This window comes from Carassius gibelio, chromosome B15 (assembly GCF_023724105.1).
Source record: "Carassius gibelio isolate Cgi1373 ecotype wild population from Czech Republic chromosome B15, carGib1.2-hapl.c, whole genome shotgun sequence".
Taxonomy (NCBI): domain Eukaryota; kingdom Metazoa; phylum Chordata; class Actinopteri; order Cypriniformes; family Cyprinidae; genus Carassius; species Carassius gibelio.
In genome coordinates, this window is record NC_068410.1 from 11,512,222 (window position 1) to 11,519,572 (window position 7,351).

The following is a 7,351-nucleotide window of genomic DNA, read 5'->3' on the forward strand; positions in this document are numbered from 1 at the left end:
AAAATATCTTAATTCGTGTTCCAAATATAAACAAAGGACTTATGGGTTTAGTGCTACATGAGGGTGAGTAATTAATGACACAACTGTTTTCCTTTTAAAACTAGTACTAACCATTTTCCAAAGTAACTTATTGAAACATTTGTACATCTAAAGACAGTTCAATTTACCAATTTATTTTAGTTGTCAGTATAAAAATAAAATGTAATTTAACAAAGCTAGTTCTGCCTTTTAATCATTTTCTTTACAAAACTGTTTTTTTCCAAGTCTGATAAATATCCTAATAACATTTTATCTGGATAATAAGGTATTACCGAATCCTAATATCTGCAAAAAGTCTTTGCATAATATAGAAGAATATGTTCCATAAGAGGTGAGACCCACCAATGGTGGAGAACGGCAAACTCCGCCCAGCGTTCAATTAAAACTAGTGTGCATCTCTGAAGCATGAGAAACACGCTGATGGTGCAGGATCACTCTCTTATCAGAAGTGCATGAATCCAGTCACCTGAATCAGGGGATTCGCAGCAGACCTCTCTAAACACACACCGACCGCCTGGAAGTACCAGACAGATCCGTCATCTCAGAATGAGAGGAGACAAACCCGTCAGCACCGTCAGGACAAACGGAGGAGCGGAGCGGAGACCGAGTTACCCCGGAGACCAGAGGGTGAAACACGCCAACAGAGCCACGAAGATCTGGGTGAAAGTGGCGATGGGCATCGCTTACTTTCTGTGTGTTTCAATCGCAGCTTTCTTCTTAGCCATCTATTATGTGTTCTTCTGGACCCCAGATGGACACAACAACGTCACGAAGACAAACGTCTCGTGCCTTCACGGATAGTTTACACGGACAGACTGCTTCGCCGGATTCAATTAGATGTATTAACTGAAAGAAGCTGTTTCTAATGCACTATGCAGACCGTCCCAACACAGCACAGCAGTGCGAATGAATGACCTTCTTCTGCTCTGACTTTGCTTTTTTAAAATGGGCGACTGATGAACTTACGTTTCATTTAAAAAGTATTAGGAATATAATATGATTTATTTTCCTATTGCATCTTATGTTAAATGGCAATAATGATACGATTATGACGATGATATACGTTTTTTATTGCGTTATAGAATTTGATGCATAATTTAACAATATTCAGGTTTTGTTGTATAAATTAACTTTGCAATAATCCGCACATATTGACGTTTGGGTTGTAGTTACAAATGCTTTCCATATTCAATTAAAATGTTAGTTATTTAAAATAAGAATAAGAATAAAATGCTAAGTATAGCCTAGTAAGACATCTCAATTAACTAAGTGACATATTGTGGTAAAAAAAAAACAACACTTTAATTTTACATAAACAGCACAATTATTATGTAAAATAATGTAAAATATATATAATACACAATACAGTTACCAATTTACAGCAAAATACTGTAAGTATAAACTATAGGCACCTTATAATATATATAAAAAAACTGCATGTTGCATTTTGTATTTTTTTACTTTGATTAAATTTCTTATTATTTTTAAGATCAGTTATCATGCGAGTGTTGTATTATACATTTTATGTTGTTCAGTTAATGCTTACTGCTTTATTTTACTTATGTATTCATGATGTTTTTTATTTTTTTACTTTGCTATGGGATACAAATTTAAGTATTTATAACCTCCATATGGGAATGGGGCCCTTTTCCTTTTTAACATTTAAAATGGAAACTGTTGTGTACCTTTTATTTATTTATTTGGAAAGGGACCATATATAATATTTAACATAAACGTTACTGCACTGTACCAGATTTAACCAGCTAACTTTCATCCACATTGAGAGATGTGCTTTGCTGACTGGACCTCACCAAAATTACTATCATTGTACCCACTTTGATTGTAAAAGTTGACCAAGGAAAAGGTTATTTGAGGTCTGTTCTTGAGTGTGCATTATGTTAACACATGGCTAGTTCTCATGAAGTAACATCTTTTGTCTTCCTGCAGTTAAATGTTATTTTTTATGTACACATCTTTGTGCAATTAATCTGCTGGTTTTAATGGGAAATTACATATGATGCAATCACCAAATAACACTTAACAAATGATTTATGACTAGAATTGTGTGACTACAGTGCTAAATATGTCTGTCTTAGCTTTCTGTAATGGACATTTATCATTACCATTTGATTATGCTCTGTTTCTCCTAATTAGAGCTGACTGGATGTGATGATGAGAACATGACTGTTTTTTACCTTACGGGAAATCAGTTATGGATTTATTATCTTCTCGATCATGCCATTTCCCACTGTTAGTCTGTGTCTGTGTGCATTTGCTTGATGAGTGAATCTACTGGAGACACCGTGTCTCTTCACTTGCTCAATAATTAAACTGAACTGAAAGTTGTCAGGATGTATTTGTTCTCCCTCCGTTCATACTGCCAGCAGAGGTATTGTGAAGTTACAAGGTTCTCCGGTGAGCTCAAAATAAATAAAGACTTGTGAAATAGGAATACAACAGCTGCAAGTTGCAGCAAACTAACACTGACCACGTTAACCTGCGTCCTTTCTGATTAATGTCAATCCTGTATTCTGAAAATAATGTCTGGAAGTGTGTTCATTTAGAAAGGATTGGCATTTGGCTATTACCCCAAGGTCATCACAACCTGAACCCAATTACCACACAGCTTTCAATATACAAACACTTATCATGCATAATTGTTCATGGACCAATCAGAAAAGAATGTATAAAAGGGCCAAATATGAGTTTATTTGTTTGGGAACAAAATACAAACTAAAGTAGAAAATGCGCAAGGGCAATGAGAGAACATTGGTTTGTGATGAGATTTGTGTTGATGGTTGACCTTGACTGAGAGAAGCTGAGCAGACACTAAGCCAAATTGAAACCACTTCACTTCAGCGTCTACACATAATGCGTTCGCCACAAGAACGATAATATTAGCGTCCACACCAGTAATTCCAACGATATCATTACGTTGTGTTGTTATTGTTGTGCTTTGGATTCTGTTATTACATAGCTTATATCGATTTTTTTATCCGTATTGTTTTTGTCCTGGGTATGAATAGGCCATTACTGTACATTTACTTGATTTACATTTTTCTTTTTTCTTTTTTCTTTTTTTGGGTAAAAATAGCTGCCTGCAGCACAATAGTAGGCCAACCTGTTCTATTTTTGCAGAAATGTGAATAAGCAAGCTCAAGGAGGAAGTAAGAAACTGCAATTAGCGCCATGGTCATAGTCAATGCTTTTTTAAGAGAAACACAGACCTGTAAGGTTGAGGATGACAGTGTTTCTTGAGGAGTAGACAAAATTGGTTTTAGATAACTTTTGGCATTCTGCATTTTCTAAATCCCTGCCACCTTGGCCTATGTGGCACACTTTATAGCTGTCCTCAAGTGTTTTTGGAATAATTAGTCATCGGAAGCAGAGGAAGCAGAGTGGTCATGCTTTGTGCCCATTTCCACAGCACTGGGGAGATTAGCTGGGAGTCTTGCCAGGGCTGGATAAGAAGGGTAATTCCCCTGTGGCATGCTGGTCAGAGATACATTATATAGATGACATTCTGAATGCTTCCTAATGTAGAGGAAATTCATTCAAATTATTTGTAAATCAGTGAAGTTTAAACAAGGTCATTACCTAGCACAGAGTAACATTCCTACCTGGCAGCTTTTTCTGCAGTCATTCTGAATGTTGGATTTACTTCCTGGTGCTGAATTTCCAAAACTTCAGTACATGCTCTGAGAATATGTAGTAGTACTAAAACTCTCATAAGAAAGATGCTTTAGCTATACAGAGATCCAAAACTTTGCAATACACTTTCTGGCATGAAGTCCATTTCTGCCACATAAAAAAAAATGCTTTGGTAAATCATTATTATGGCATCAGTTCTGCCAAATATTTAGACTTTGTCATATTTTTTATCTTATATTTAAATTATATAAAATTATATATATATATATATATATATATATATATATATATATATATACAGTATTGTTCAAAATAATAGCAGTACAATGTGACTAACCAGAATAATCAAGGTTTTTAGTATATTTTTTATTGCTACGTGGCAAACAAGTTACCAGTAGGTTCAGTAGATTGTCAGAAAACAAACAAGACCCAGCATTCATGATATGCACGATCTTAAGGCTGTGCAATTGGGCAATTAGTTGAAAGGGGTGTGTTCAAAAAAATAGCAGTGTCTACCTTTGACTGTACAAACTCAAAACTATTTTGTACAAACATTTTTTTTTTCTAGGATTTAGCAATCCTGTGAATCACTAAACTAATATTTAGTTGTATGACCACAGTTTTTTAAAACTGCTTGACATCTGTGTGGCATGGAGTCAACCAACTTGTGGCACCTCTCAGCTGTTATTCCACTCCATGATTCTTTAACAACATTCCACAATTCATTCACATTTCTTGGTTTTGCTTCAGAAACAGCATTTTTGATATCACCCCACAAGTTCTCAATTGGATTAAGGTCTGGAGATTGGGCTGGCCACTCCATAACATTTATTTTGTTGGTTTGGAACCAAGACTTTGCCCGTTTACTAGTGTGTTTTGGGTCATTGTCTTGTTGAAACAACCATTTCAAGGGCATGTCCTCTTCAGCATAGGGCAACATGACCTCTTGAAGTATTTTAACATATGCAAACTGATCCATGATCCCTGGTATGCGATAAATAGGCCCAACACCATAGTAGGAGAAACATGCCCATATCATGATGCTTGCACCTCCATGCTTCACTGTCTTCACTGTGTACTGTGGCTTGAATTCAGAGTTTGGGGGTCGTCTCACAAACTGCCTGTGGCCCTTGGACCCAAAAAGAACAATTTTACTCTCATCAGTCCACAAAATGTTCCTCCATTTCTCTTTAGGCCAGTTGATGTGTTCTTTGGCAAATTGTAACCTCTTCTGCACATGCCTTTTTTTTAACAGAGGGACTTTGCGGGGGATTCTTGAAAATAGATTAGCTTCACACAGACGTCTTCTAACTGTCACAGTACTTACAGGTAACTCCAGACTGTCTTTGATCATCCTGGAGGTGATCATTGGCTGAGCCTTTGCCATTCTGGTTATTCTTCTATCCATTTTGATGGTTGTCTTCCGTTTTCTTCCACGTCTCTCTGGTTTTGCTCTCCATTTTAAGACATTGGAGATCATTTTAGCTGAACAGCCTATCATTTTTTGCACCTCTTTATAGGTTTTCCCCTCTCTAATCAACTTTTTAATCAAAGTACGCTGTTCTTCTGAACAATGTCTTGAACGACCCATTTTCCTCAGCTTTCAAATGCATGTTCAACAAGTGTTGGCTTCATCCTTAAATAGGGGCCACCTGATTCACACCTGTTTCTTCACAAAATTGATGACCTCAGTGATTGAATGCCACACTGCTATTTTTTTGAACACACCCCTTTCAACTAATTCAACTAATTGCCCAATTGCACAGCCTTAAGAGCGTGCATATCATGAATGCTGGGTCTCATTTGTTTTCTGAGAATCTACTGAACCTACTGGTAACTTGTTTGCCACGTAGCAATAAAAAAATATACGAAAAACCTTGATTATTCTGGTTAGTCACATTGTACTGCTATTATTTTGAACAATACTGTATATATATATATATATATATATATATATATATATATATATATATATATATATATATATATATATATATATATATATATATGTTATTATGGTTTACCAAAATAATTGTTTTTTTCCTTATGTTGTGAAAATGGGAATATGTCAAATTTATGTAGTTATGTGAACATTAGTCTTTTGAATCCACAAGAGGGCGATGTAATACCATTGAACCTGTGTGGGTTTTAATAGAGCTAATAAACTGTAGAAATGGTCTTGATATATTTATTTTGACAATATGTTAATATTAATAAAATATCTAACATGAGAAACCGTTAGCCTATATGACGTTTAAAACAAACCTATTGAAAATGCACTCATCAAACCACACAATTCTAATTCAATTCACAAGTAATATTTTGTCATAATAAGTTTGACTCAACTGAATATTTGTGACCTGTTTAAACAAAACAAATGGAAAAACACTCGGCCCAAGTTTGGAATGAATTAATCCATTTTGGAGACATTTCAATTTTTTAAAGATTTTTCATTAGGGGTGGTCTTCAGGTACCAGTGCTTCCAAATCTGTATCTCCTCAAAAAAAAAAAAAAAAAGCCTCCACTCTGGGTAAGTGTGTGGCTGCTGTATCCTAAATACATACGATGTGGTGTAGAGCTAATTCTGATAACAAAGTGCAAACAGATGAAAATAATTATTGTCTGATTTAGGAAAATGTACATGGCTGATTAAGGCTGAGATTGTGGTTTTCCATTCTTTCAAGTCCGAATAAGTTACTGCACTCTTCCAGGAAACAATGGTTTCGCACAACTTTGTCTATGAATGGCATCTCTTCTGCTGTTGAAGTAGAAATTTCTTCATCAGGGACCAGCAGATTATTCTGAGATTCACAGGCTGATAGAGAAAAAAGGTGTTATCCATCTCCAGAGGATGCTATTAGTGTACACAGAACTGAATCAAAGTGACATGATGGTCCTCTTCACATCTAGGCAGGGAGAAATCCAGCTTTTGATGCAAAAGCTGGGTTTTAGTGACCTGGTCAGGGATTACCAGCTGGGCGGATGGCCAAAAGTCACCACTGGGATATTTTTTTGTCCTTCGAGCCGTTTCTCTTAATCATGTTGCAGTGTATAAGGGTTGCAAATCACATGCTCAGTCAGTAACGAATCACACACACACAAAGTTTGTTTACCCAACAAACGCCTGAGGCCTCTAGGAAAAGCACCACAAAAATATTTAGGACTGTTTTCTGGTTGCCAGCTAGCTTATTTTTCCACAGAGCCTGACAGTGTTTGTCTTTTATCTCCTGTGATTTTGACACTTTAACAGCAACTGTTTGAACAACATCAACATGGCATTCCAGAGTAGCATAATTGAGTGGACATTTGCCCTGATTCACACAGGTGTCTGTTTGAGCACCACTGAGTGCCAAAAGTCAGTCAGTATCCAGGTATCTGTGCTGACTCAGTCTACATTCGCAGCTGTATGAAACAAGCATGCAGACGGGAGAGTTTCAGTTAAGAGAGTGCGTCCAGTTACACCTTCAGTCTCCACACACACATTAACTACATCATTGCCCAATTCCACGAACATTAAATGTGCCAGCTGGACTTTTCCTTCCCTCATAGCTTGCAGAAATATCCCTGCTCCGGACCATAGTTCAGACTGTTCGCCTGAATGCTTTTTACAATACATAAATATATTCATATAATCTGTGTGCCACTTTGGGTTGTGTCTTTT